Below are 13,633 nucleotides of genomic sequence, written 5' to 3'. Positions count from 1 at the left end.
AAAGTTGGAGACACTTTATCAATTCAAATTTGCAGATATATATAAGCTGAACGAGTTCAATGTTCACACGTTTTTTTTTAGCAGCTTAGTCTCATCGGTTTAGCAGCTTTGTCTCAAAATCGGTTTCAAAGTCAATCAGTTATCAATGTCTTATCCGGTTCAAAAGTCAATCAGGATGTCAATGTCTTATTCGGTAATGTTCATGAAATTTTCATTTCTCAAGTACCAAAGTGTCGTTCTGCTTCTTCGTTTTCGAGACTGAGAGATAGAAATTCGCATGACCAATCGTTAGTGGCTGTGTATGCCCACTCTGGACCAGAATATCTTCTGCTCGGTATTCTTTTCCTCTTCAATTTTGCATCACCTTTTGATTCTCTCTCGCTGATGTCTTGTTCTTTGGCTGTGTCTTTTTCTTCACTCGGTGATGTTATTACGACAGACACTTCTTTTCTTTTCTCCTTCAACTTTGGCCCTTCACCTTCTTTTAATATTTCTGTAGTCTTTGATTTTTCTGGCGATATGCTTTGTCTCCTTTTCGCACTGTTTTCACCTGACGGACCTGCAACCAGTTCTGGAAGAAGTTGAACGATTTCACTCTGTCCTGTCTTCTTCCCCTAGGAGGTAAATCAGATTTTCTTTTTCTTTTCCTGTATCGTCTGCTTCTGGGAAAGCCCTTCTCTGATCAGGCTCTCCTGCTTCTTCACCTGTCGCAGGCTCTTTGTCACCTTCAGGATCTTTGTCACTTCCTGATGCTTCTCCTCGGTTATCCTCAAATGGATCAACTGCTTCTTCCTCAGAAAGTATTTCTCCTTCCTCTATTTATGCTTGTTCGCCTCCACGTTCTCTTTGTCCTGTCTCGGTGCCTGGTACTTTCCTGTCAGTTGCTGGTAATTTCAGCCCTTCGACTTCCTCTTCTGTGGGGCACGTCACTCTTTTTGTGTGACTGGCGTGAATCCAGTAGGGAACTCCTGCACACTTCACAGCGGTGGTAGTTGTCAGAATCACTTGGAAAGGTCCTTTCCAAAGGGGTGTTCCAGACACGATTTCCTCATGTGCTTCTTTATCACGACCCAGTCACCTGCTTTCAGGGCGTGTCCTGGACCTTGGATCGGTGGCAAGGTGGTTGCCTCCACCTGGTGAGAAAAAGAGCGGACCACATCAGCCAGACCTTTGCAGTAGTCCAATACCATATCATCGGTAATATTTACAAGTGCATTTGCAGGGACTGCTGGAAGTCTCATGGCTCTGCCCATGAGGATCTTGTGCGGTGATAGTCCAGTCTTTCTATCAGGTGTGTTTCTCATTGACATTAACACCAAAGGCAATGCGTCAGGCCATTTCAAGTTTGTGGATGCACATATTTTCGCCATTCTCGATTTCAATGTGCCATTCATTTGCTCCACTAGTCCTGATGCTTCAGGGCGGTAACTACAATGCAATCTTTGTTCAATGTTCAGCGCTGCACACAGTAATTTTATTACTTCGTTATTGAAGTGACTTCCCCTATCTGATTCTAAAGAGATCGGGAATCCGAAACGTGGTATTAGTTCTCTCAAGAGTAGTTTTGCAACTGTGAGACTGTCATTTCTGTGTGTAGGGTATGCTTCAATCCAGTGACTAAAAATACACACAATCACCAACACATACTTCAATCCTGCATGCGTAGGCATCTCAATGAAATCCATTTGCATCCTGCTGAATGGCCCACCTGCTCTTCCAATGTGGCTCAAATTTACTACTATCCCCTTCCCTGTGTTCATTTGTTGGCAAATGACGCAACGATGGCAAACTGCTTCAGCAACTTGACGGAATTTGGGATTAAACCAATCAATTTTGAATAGTCTAACCATGGCATCCCTTCCAAGGTGGGCTTGTCCATGATACAACCTGGCCAATTGCGTTAAAAGACTGTCTGGTAGGTCCAATCTCCCTTCACTTGAAACCCACAAATCATCTGGTTTCTTTATGCATTGTTGTTTGCTCCATGAGAGTTTCTCATCCTTACTGACATTATTTTGTAGGAATTTAAATTCTTCAATTGTATCTACAACTTTTAAAGCAAAGGCTTCACTTGGTTCAAGTTCTGGCTCATTTATCAGGTTCCATTCGTCTCTGAGCAATATACAGTTCAATGCGCAAAATCTTGCGACTTGATCTGCATATCCGTTTCCCAAAGAAACAAAGGGGCTGATTCTACCCCGCAGGGCATTCTGACCGCGGCGCTTTGGCTGCGGTCAGAAAAGGTAAACCGGCGGTCTCCCGCCGGTTTACCGCTGCCCTCAGAATCCCCCATGGCGGCGCAGCTTGCTGCGCCGCCATGGGGGATTCTGACCCCCCCTACCGCCATCCTGTTCATGGCGGGAAAGCCGCCATGAACAGGATGGCGGTAGGGGGGGGTCGCGGGGCCCCTGGGGGCCCCTGCCGTGCCCATGCCAATGGCATGGGCACGGCAGGGGCCCCCGTAAGAGGGCCCCGCAGGGTATTTCAGTGTCTGCCTTGCAGACACTGAAATACGCGACGGGTGCTACTGCACCCGTCGCACCTTCCCACTCCGCCGGCTCGATTACGAGCCGGCATCCTCGTGGGAAGGGAGTTTTTCCCTGGGCTGGCGGGCGGTCTTTTGGAGACCGCCCGCCAGCCCAGGGAAAAACTCATAATACCCTCCGCGGTCTTCTGACCGCGGAGCGGTATTATGGGGGCGGAATTCTGGCGGGCGGCCTCCGCCGCCCGCCAGAATTAGAATCACCCCCAAAGTCTTGTGATTTCGAGTGTGCACTGCATTTTACCACTGCTACTTCCCCTGGTAACTGGATGGCGTGTAACAATTCTCTTATTCTTTCACCATTTTTCACTGGTGATCCTGAAGAGGTCATGAAGCCTCTCTGTGACCACAATTGTTCAAAATCATGCACTATTCCAAATCCGTACTGACTGTCAGTGTAAATGGTGACTTTCATTAATGCGGAAAGTTGGCAAGCTCTAGTAAGGGCTACTAGTCCCGCTACCTGTGCAGAATAAACTACTTGAAGCCAAGATGCTTCCAGAACACCAGTTATTGTACATACAGCATATCCTGCTTTCAATATTCCCAGTGCATCATTTTCTTCCAATGGGGTGTCTTTGATATCAGGTCTTGGTTTTGTACAAAAATCAGTCACCTGAAGACAGTCGTGCTTGATGTCTTCAGCGTTCTCAATTTCGACATTTTCACTGGGAAACAAAGTTGCTGGATTCAACGTAGTGCACCTTTTCAGCTGCACATTGGGTGATCCCAAAATGGGTGTCTCGTACCTTGTAAGCCTAGCACCGGTCATGTGCTGTGTTCGGGAACGTGTCAAGAGTATTTCGACCTAGTGAGGGACCATGACTGTTAAAGGATGTCCCATCACTATTCCCTCGCTCTGATTTAGGCTCATACCAACTGCTGCTACAGCACGCAAACATCCTGGTAAGGCTGCTGCGACTGGATCCAAAGTAGCTGAAAAATATGCTACTGGTCAGTTTATGCCACCATGGGCTTGAGTCAAGACAGACAAGGAACATGCATCACGTTCATGACAAAACAATGTAAAAGGCTTTGTGTAATCAGGCATACCTAAAGCTGGAGCTCTGCACATGCATTCCTTTAATTCAATAAAAGCATCCATTTAATCTCTTTTCAACACTATTTCATCCAGCGCATCTTTCTGGGTCAGTTTCAGCAAACGTTTGGCTAGAGCCGAGAAATTGGGAATCCATTGGCGACAATAGCTCACATTCCCAAAAACTTTCTCACATCCCTCCTCGTCTTAGGTGGACTCATTTGAAGTACACTTGTTATTCTTTCTTTCATAATTCTTCTCAACCCTTTCTCTATCTGGTGACCCAAATATTTCACTTTCTTCTGGCAGAATTGTAATTTCGAAGGGGACACTTTGTGTCCGTTCCTTCCCAAATGGTTCAACAGAGCAATGGTGTCAACTGTACAGTCATTTTCTGTCTTGGATGCGACCAGTAAAATCGTCAATATACTGTACTAAGGTTGATTCAAAAGGTCATTCCAATGATTCCAAATCTTTCTTTAGAATCTGATTGAAGATTGATGGTGACTCCGAAAACCCTTGAGGAATTCGACACCAACTGTAGACTCTGTCCAGGAATTTGAAGCAAAAGAGAAATTGGCTGTCCTCATGAAGAGGTACAGAAAAGAATGCTTGTGACAAGTCGATGACTGAGAACCACTCTGCATCACAGGGAATTTGAAACATTATCACAGCTGGGTTTGGTACCATGGGACAACATTTGACTATTATGTCATTTATTTTTCTCAAATCTTGAACAATTCGGACCGTTCCACTCGGTTGTATTAATCCCATGATTGGTGAATTACATGGACTACTTAGCACTTCTCTCAGTACTCCCTGTTTCACAAACTCATCAATGAGTTGGGCGACCTTTATGAGAGTGTCTTGTGACATATGGTATTGTGGAGTTTGGGGAAAATTTACGTTGGGTTTTACAGTCACTTTCACTGGTTCTACTCCTTTAACCAAGCCTACTTCTTTCTCTGTCATATCCCACACTTCTTTTTCAACTGTTTCCTGTAACTCAGCAGGAATATCTGCTTCAGTGAGCATAGGATAAAGAGTAATCAGGGGATACGCTTCATCGACAGTTTCCGTTTCGTCCTCTCCTAAACTGTCCTCTTCTTCGTCATCACTGTTCGTCTGAATTTTAATTCCATCATTTGAGCACATAATCGAACATCCCAATTTGCACAATAAGTCTCTTCCTAATAGTGATATCGGGCTCGAGTCACACACCACAAATTTATGTGACCCTTGATAGTTACCAATTCTGACTTGCACTGGATCTGTGATTGGGTTTGTCAGATACCTATTTGCTACTCCCACTACTTGAACTGTTCTCCCTGAAAGTGGCAAATTTGGTACTTCGATGCTTCTGACTGTAGAGCGTGTAGCTCCGGTGTCAACCAAGAACGAAACGCGGTGACCCATAACTCTTCCTTCCACATACGGACCCTTTTGATCAACTTCCAAAGATGCTGCAAGCATACAATTTCCCTCCTCATCTGAACTTTCACTCTCCCACACATCGTTTATTCCATTCTCACTGTGTAACGGGAATTGGTGTACTGTGTCATTTTGATTCATTCCTTGACCCGTGACCTGTTGAGGAAGCATTACTTGTTGCTGATTCATTGGTGCTAAGGGTATTTTCATTTGCTGATTAGGTACCATAGGAAACTGCTGTTGCATTGGCTGCAACTGTGCCATTTGTACACGGGGCATTTGCACCTGCTGTGGTTGTACGGGTTGTAAACCCTGCATCTGATTTACATTATTTTGAAAATTTGGATTTGGACCTCTCATTTTCGGTCCTCTCATATTCTGAAATGAATTGACATCATTGTTTTGCTGACCTACACCTTCCTGCACCAACATTGGGCACTCCTGTGTCCAATGCCCGACGATTCCGCACGTGTGACATGGCATCACCTTCTTCATTGCCTGTATACCATTTGGAACCACGACAGTATTCAAATCAGGACCATTATTCACAACACCTCCTCGGCCTCTGCCTCTCATCTGTGGCTGAAACATAGCATTTCCCTGCTGTTGCAGCTGCGGCAATTGTTGTTGGAAACCTTGCAAACCTTGCAAACCTGTCTGAGCTGCTCTAAGCTGCATCACCATCACTTTTTCCTTCAACTTTTTCTGCTTCGTCTCAATCTCATCACTGCAGTATTTTGCATAATTCAACACCTCATCGATCGACTTTGATTGCCAACAAATCAAATGCATTTTAATCATCTGGCTAATCTCGGGTCTCAACCCTTCCACAAATCTGAACACAAAATGGAGCATGTCCTTTGGTTCAATCGTTTCCGTGCCACTGTAATTTCTAAACGCTTTCAACAATCTCTCATAGTATGCATGTATCGACTCTTTAACTTCTTGTGCTGTTCTGTCAATCCTCTGCCAATCCACATTTTTTGACGCAACCTTTGTTTTCAAATGCTCAATCACCTTATGGTATAAACTCATTACCGTAGGTGAGGGTGCACCTGTGTCCCTATCTCTTTCTGGTTCACTTGTTGGCCAACCTACAGCCCTTTTACAATCTTCCCACAAATCTGCCGGAACCACAATTTCAAATAAAGTATTCAGGTCTTCCCAAAGACATTTTGCGAGTTTCACAAATCTATCTGTTTGTTGATTCCATTCGATCGGTTTCTCTCTTAATTTAGGGAAATCATCTGTAAAGGATTGAATATCGCACCTGTGCCACGGTACATGTACAAGTTTTCCCCCTGCTGTTTCTCTCATTGGCAACATGGTTATCAGATCATCATTCTGTTGTGCTTTCTCATTCCGATCTGGGGTACTTTCTTTCTTTTTGTCCTTTTTCTTAACCCACCTGCTCTCCCATTTGTCTAAACATCTCCAGACCTGCACCCTTTGCAGTATCTCTTTAAGGTGTGTTTTCATCCCCGAAGATCTCATGTGTTCAAAATCTTTTGTCTCAAAGTCTAACCTGTAACTTCTGCTCAAGTGTTTGGTCTTACCTATATCGACCTTGTTTCTGTCTGCAATTTCTTGTAACTTCTTATGTATGCTGCTTACTTCTCTTCTAGGGCACATGTATCTCAACTCTTCTTCAGTGTATGATTCTAACCTGTTCAAACCCATCGTTCCCTCTACTAGTTCATCTGCTTCCATGCCCAATAGTATCTTATTCAAATATTCTTCTCCCTTCCCACTGGGTGTACTCTGTGGGGAGTTCAGGCTGTTCAACCATTGTGTTAACTGTTGCACGTTCAGTCCCATCAATGTAGCACTTACATCAACTGCTACTGATGGTGTCTGTAACGTTTCTGTTTTTGAAGTTAGCAGTACTATTAGTGGTGGACCTGACCTTACCACAGTTGATGGAGCACAAGCTGGAATTGGACTGGATTCCAACAAGGACCCAGATCTATTTAGCAGTGTACCTACCGGAGTTGTTTCTGGAGTATTTTCTATGCATCTTCTCCCTGTCTCACTTTGTGTCATTACCCCTTGGTCGCATACATTCGGCTTTGCTTGTATATACAATGGTACTGGTGGTCCTACAGTGATAGGCAGAGATTTTGCGTCTGGATTCTGTCTGTTCCCCGAATTCTGCGGCATGTTAATTTCCACATTATGGTTCATCATTGCTGGCATGTCTAACTGGTTTTCTGCTATTTGAGTGTATTTCGGCACTTCTTGCATCTGCCTTTGAGGCATCAAAATTTGTGTTGATTCAGCTTGAATCAATGTCGGTGTTTGGTAATTCTGCCCTCCTTGCACTATTAAACTAGAAGTCATTTCCAGATTATGCTCATCACAATAGCGCCTTTGAACCTGCGGCTGATAATCATTGACAGGTTTCAATTTAGGCACGTCAGGATATATTCTCTGAACTTGTGGTATTTGTGGTGTAAAAGGCATATCGGAACTGCTCTGCCTCTGTGATATTCTCAAATTCGGTGTTACATTACCCTTATTGGTTCTGGAGGGGCAGTACTGGTGCTTGGGCCATTTTCACTTTCCACATATGGTGGCGGTCGGTCATTTAGCAATTGCATAATGAACTCCTCATCGTCTGACTCGTCTGACCTTTTCGAATTTCTGTTATTTTCTCTATCTCTGGACTGACTCCTGTTTGTTTTATAGGTAGCTTTCATTCCTTCCGTCTCTGCTTCGTCAGTAATTGCTGGAAACAATTTAATTCCCTCCAATACCTCTGATCTCCAAACCTTTTGAGTACTATCCCATCTAGCATCCGCTAGAGTCTTTTCTACTTTTCTCACTCTTGTTTCAAATTTCTTTTGTTGTTGGTTTCTAGCCATTAGCTCCCAAATTGCTAATGCTTCAAATTGTGCTGGTCTTGGAGGTACTTTCATGTCATATAGCGCGAATCTTAGATTCTCCAAAACTCTTAGATTAAACAACCCATGGATAGGGAACGCTATACTTCCATGCTTTTCTGTTAATTTACAACATTGCTTTAACCCCTTCGCTGCCAGGCCTTTTCCCCCTCCTGTGCCAGACATTTTTTTGCCTATTTGGGGCAGTTCGCGCTTAGGCCCTCATAACTTTTTGTCAACATAAGCTAACCAAGCCAAATTTGCGTCCTTTTTTTCCAACATCCTAGGGATTCTAGAGGTACCCAGACTTTGTGGGTTCCCCTGAAGGAGGCCAAGAAATTGGCCAAAATACAGTAAAGATTTCGTTTTTTTCAAAAAAATTGGGAAAAGTGGCTGCAGAAGAAGGCTTGTGGTTTTTCCCCTGAAAATGGCATCAACAAAGGGTTTGCGGTGCTAAACTCAGCAGCTTCCCAGCTTTCAGGAACAGGCAGACTTGAATCAGAAAACCCAATTTTTCAACACAATTTTGGCATTTTACTGGGACATACCCCATTTTTGCACTTTTTTGTGCTTTCAGCCTCCTTCCAGTCAGTGACAGAAATGGGCATGAAACCAATGCTGGATCCCAGAAACCTAAACATATCTGAAAAGTAGACAAAATTCTGAATTCAGCAAGGGGTCATTTGTGTAGATCCTACAAGGGTTTCCTACAGAAAATAACAACTGAAAAAGAAAAATATTGAAATTGAGGTGAAAAAAACATAAATGTTTCTCTACATTTTACTCTGTAACTTTTCCCTGCAATGTCAGATTATCGAAAGCAATATACCATTACGTCTGCTGGACTCCTCTGGTTGCGGGGATATATAGGGCTTGTAGGTTCATCAAGAACCCAAGGAACCCAGAGTCAATAAATGAGCTGCACCCTGCAGTGCGTTTTCATTCTATACCGGGTACACAGCAATTCATTTGCTGAAATATAAAGAGTAAAAAATTGCTATCAAGAAAACCTTTGTATTTCCAAAAAGGGCACAAGATAAGGTGTTGAGGAGCAGTGGTTATTTGCACATCTCTGAATTCCGGGGTGACCATACTAGCATGTGAATTACAGGCCATTTCTCAAATAGATGTCTTTTTTACACACTCTCCTATATTTGGAAGGAAAAAATGTAGAGAACGACAAGGGGCAATAACACTTGTTTTGCTAATCTATGTTACCCCAAGTCTCCCGATAAAAATGATACCTCACTTGTGTGGGTAGGCCTAGCGCCCGCGACAGGAAACGCCCCAAAGCGCAACGTGGACACATCCAAATTTTTGGAAGAAAACAGAGGTGTTTTTTGCGAAGTGCCTACCTGTAGATTTTGGCCTCTAGCTCAGCCGGCACATAGGGAAACCTACCTAACCTGTGCATTTCTGAAAACTAGAGACCTAGGGGAATCCAAGGAAGGGTGACTTGCGGGGCTCGGACCAGATTCTGTTACCCAGAATCCTTTGCAAACCTCAAAATTTGGCTAAAAAAACACATGTTCCTCACATTTCTGTGGCAGAAAGTTCTGGAATCTGAGAGGAGCCACTAATTTCCTTCCACCCAGCGTTCCCCCAAGTCTCCCGATAAAAATGATACCTCACTTGTGTGGGTAGGCCTAGCGCCCACGACAGGAAACGCCCCAAAGCGCAACGTGGACACATCCAAATTTTTGGAAGAAAACAGAGGTGTTTTTTGCGAAGTGCCTACCTGTAGATTTTGGCCTCTAGCTCAGCCGGCACCTAGGGAAACCTACCAAACCTGTGCATTTCTGAAAACTAGAGACCTAGGGGAATCCAAGGAGGGGTGACTTGCGGGGCTCGGACCAGGTTCTGTTACCCAGAATCCTTTGCAAACCTCAAAATTTGGCTAAAAAAACACATGTTCCTCACATTTCTGTGGCACAAAGTTCTGGAATCTGAGAGGAGCCACAAATTTCCTTCCACCCAGCGTTCCCCCAAGTCTCCCGATAAAAATGATACCTCACTTGTGTGGGTAGGCCTAGTGCCCGCGACAGGAAACGCCCCAAAGCGCAACGTGGACACATCCAAATTTTTGGAAGAAAACAGAGGTGTTTTTTGCGAAGTGCCTACCTGTAGATTTTGGCCTCTAGCTCAGCCGGCACCTAGGGAAACCTACCAAACCTGTGCATTTCTGAAAACTAGAGACCTAGGGGAATCCAAGGAGGGGTGACTTGCGGGGCTCGGACCAGGTTCTGTTACCCAGAATCCTTTGCAAACCTCAAAATTTGGCTAAAAAAACACATGTTCCTCACATTTCTGTGGCAGAAAGTTCTGGAATCTGAGAGGAGCCACAAATTTCCTTCCACCCAGCGTTCCCCCAAGTCTCCCGATAAAAATGATACCTCACTTGTGTGGGTAGGCCTAGCGCCCGCGACAGGAAACGCCCCAAAGCGCAACGTGGACACATCCAAATTTTTGGAAGAAAACAGAGGTGTTTTTTGCGAAGTGCCTACCTGTAGATTTTGGCCTCTAGCTCAGCCAGCACCTAGGGAAACCTACCAAACCTGTGCATTCTTGAAAACTAGAGACCTAGGGGAATCCAAGGAGGGGTGACTTGCGGGACTCAGACCAGGTTCTGTTACCCAGAATCCTTTGCAAACCTCAAAATTTGGCTAAAAAAACACATGTTCCTCACATTTCTGTGGCAGAAAGTTCTGGAATCTGAGAGGAGCCACAAATTTCCTTCCAATCAGCGTTCCCCCAAGTCTCCCGATAAAAATGATACCTCACTTGTGTGGGTAGGACTAGCGCCTGCGACAGGAAACGCCCCAAAGCGCAACGTGGACACATCCAAATTTTTGGAAGAAAACAGAGGTGTTTTTTGCGAAGTGCCTACCTGTAGATTTTGGCCTCTAGCTCAGCCGGCACCTAGGGAAACCTACCAAACCTGTGCATTTCTGAAAACTAGAGACCTAGGGGAATCCAAGATGGGGTGACTTGCAGGGCTCGGACCAGGTTCTGTTACCCAGAATCCTTTGCAAACCTCAAAATTTGGCTAAAAAAACACATGTTCCTCACATTTCTGTGGCAGAAAGTTCTGGAATCTGAGAGGAGCTACAAATTTCCTTCCACCCAGCGTTCCCCCAAGTCTCCCGATAAAAATGATACCTCACTTGTGTGGGTAGGCCTAGCGCCCGCGACAGGAAACGCCCCAAAGCGCAACGTGGACACATCCAAATTTTTGGAAGAAAACAGAGGTGTTTTTTGCGAAGTGCCTACCTGTAGATTTTGGCCTCTAGCTCAGCCAGCACCTAGGGAAACCTACCAAACCTGTGCATTCTTGAAAACTAGAGACCTAGGGGAATCCAAGGAGGGGTGACTTGCGGGACTCAGACCAGGTTCTGTTACCCAGAATCCTTTGCAAACCTCAAAATTTGGCTAAAAAAACACATGTTCCTCACATTTCTGTGGCAGAAAGTTCTGGAATCTGAGAGGAGCCACAAATTTCCTTCCACCCAGCGTTCCCCCAAGTCTCCCGATAAAAATGATACCTCACTTGTGTGGGTAGGACTAGCGCCTGCGACAGGAAACGCCCCAAAGCGCAACGTGGACACATCCAAATTTTTGGAAGAAAACAGAGGTGTTTTTTGCGAAGTGCCTACCTGTAGATTTTGGCCTCTAGCTCAGCCGGCACCTAGGGAAACCTACCAAACCTGTGCATTTCTGAAAACTAGAGACCTAGGGGAATCCAAGATGGGGTGACTTGCAGGGCTCGGACCAGGTTCTGTTACCCAGAATCCTTTGCAAACCTCAAAATTTGGCTAAAAAAACACATGTTCCTCACATTTCTGTGGCAGAAAGTTCTGGAATCTGAGAGGAGCTACAAATTTCCTTCCACCCAGCGTTCCCCCAAGTCTCCCGATAAAAATGATACCTCACTTGTGTGGGTAGGCCTAGCGCCCACAAAAGGAAATGGCCCAAAACACAACGTGGACACAACATATTTTTTCACAGAAACAGAGGTGTTTTTTGCAAAGTGCCTACCTGTGGAGTTTGGCCTCTAGCTCAGCCGGCCCAGGGGGGGGGGGGCAGAAATGCCCTAAAATAAATTTGACCCCCACCATCCCCCCAAACCCCCCCTGCCCGGGAACGAACCTTGCCTACGGGGTCGCTCCCCCTGCGTGACATTGGCACCAAAAAACAAATCCCCGGTGCCTAGTGGTTTCTGCCCCCTTGGGGGCAGATTTTTCCTAAAATCGGCCAATCTGCCCCCAAGGGGGGCAGAAATGGCCCTAATACAATTTGCCCCCCAGGGGAGCGACCCTTGCCTGATGGGTCGCTCCCCATCTCTAAAAAAAAAAAAAAAAGAAAAAAAAAAAAAAAAAAAAATTCCCCTGGCGCCTAGAGGGTTCTGCCCCGATTGACCTAAAATCAGCCAATCTGCCCCCAAGGGGGGCAGAAATGGCCTAAAAACAATTTGCCCCCCAGGGCAACGACCCTTGCCTGATGGGTCGCTACCCATCTCTAAAAAAAAAAAAAAAAAAAAAAAAAAACACACAAAAAACATTTCCCATGGCGCCTAGAGGGCTCTGCCCCCCCCTGGGGGCCGTTCGGCCTAATAATAGGCCGATCTGCCCCCAGGGAGGGCAGAAATGGCCTAAAATAAATTTGCCCCCCAACCCCCACCCCCCCCCCGGAGCGACCATTGCCAACGGGGTCGCTCCCCCTGCGTGACATTGGCGCCAAAAAACAAATCCCAGGTGCCTAGTGGTTTCTGCCCCCTTGGGGGCAGATTGACCTAAAATCGGCCAATCTGCCCCCAAGGGGGGCAGAAATGGCCCTAATACAATTTGCCCCCCAGGGGAGCGACCCTTGCCTGATGGGTCGCTCCCCATCTCTAAAAAAACAAACAAAAAAAAAAAAAAAAATAATAATTCCCCTGGCGCCTAGACGGTTCTGCCCCCCCCGGGGGCAGATCGGCCTAATAATAGGCTGATCTGCCCCCAGGGGGGGGCAGAAATGGCCTAAAATAAATTTGCCCCCCAGCTCCCCCCCCCCCCGGGAGCAGAGCTTCCAGCGCGATGAGGAGGCCCCTGTGACAAATCAGCGCGCGCTCGCGCGCTGACGTCACAGGGGGAGGCGGGGGCGGGGGGGGAAGGTGTTCCCATTTCCATCCCCGCCTTGGGGGGGAGGAGGGTGCACGGGGGGCGCGCTAGCGCTCCCCCAAGTTCCCCTGTGCCTAGGACAAGATCATCTCGTCCAAGGCACCGAACCGGTTAACCAAAGACATGGTGCGACACCCTTTTCTTCAATCACGATATAAGCTGGTGTACCCTCAGGCAGTGTTTCTTCTCCTACATTTGCTTTAATATATACATCTCCCCTCAAGGCACTCTTAAATGCTTTGAAAAATGTCATCTTTCCGTCTTTTATTGTCTCAAAAAAATGTAATCAATAAGTGACTTTAATTCCCGGAATACTCTTCGCTTGCCTTTCCCCACCAATCGCATTTCACGGACTGTGTCCAATCAGTGCGCGACCCTTCTCACCAAGCAACCTATCCCAGCGCGGCTCCTAGTGACGTCACACCCACACACTGCGGCTGACAAAGTCTCGCGGCTTGTCCTCCTTCATTCAGCTTCACTCATAATTAACTTCTGCAATATATTGCGAGCGCTGACCAAAAAAAATAAAACAAATCTGTTGGTTTACTACAGGAAGGGTAACACAATCGCTTCAGAAACCTTA

Source organism: Pleurodeles waltl, chromosome 1_2 (genome assembly GCF_031143425.1).
Source record: "Pleurodeles waltl isolate 20211129_DDA chromosome 1_2, aPleWal1.hap1.20221129, whole genome shotgun sequence".
NCBI lineage: Eukaryota > Metazoa > Chordata > Amphibia > Caudata > Salamandridae > Pleurodeles > Pleurodeles waltl.
Note: the sequence above shows the minus strand (reverse complement) of the source record.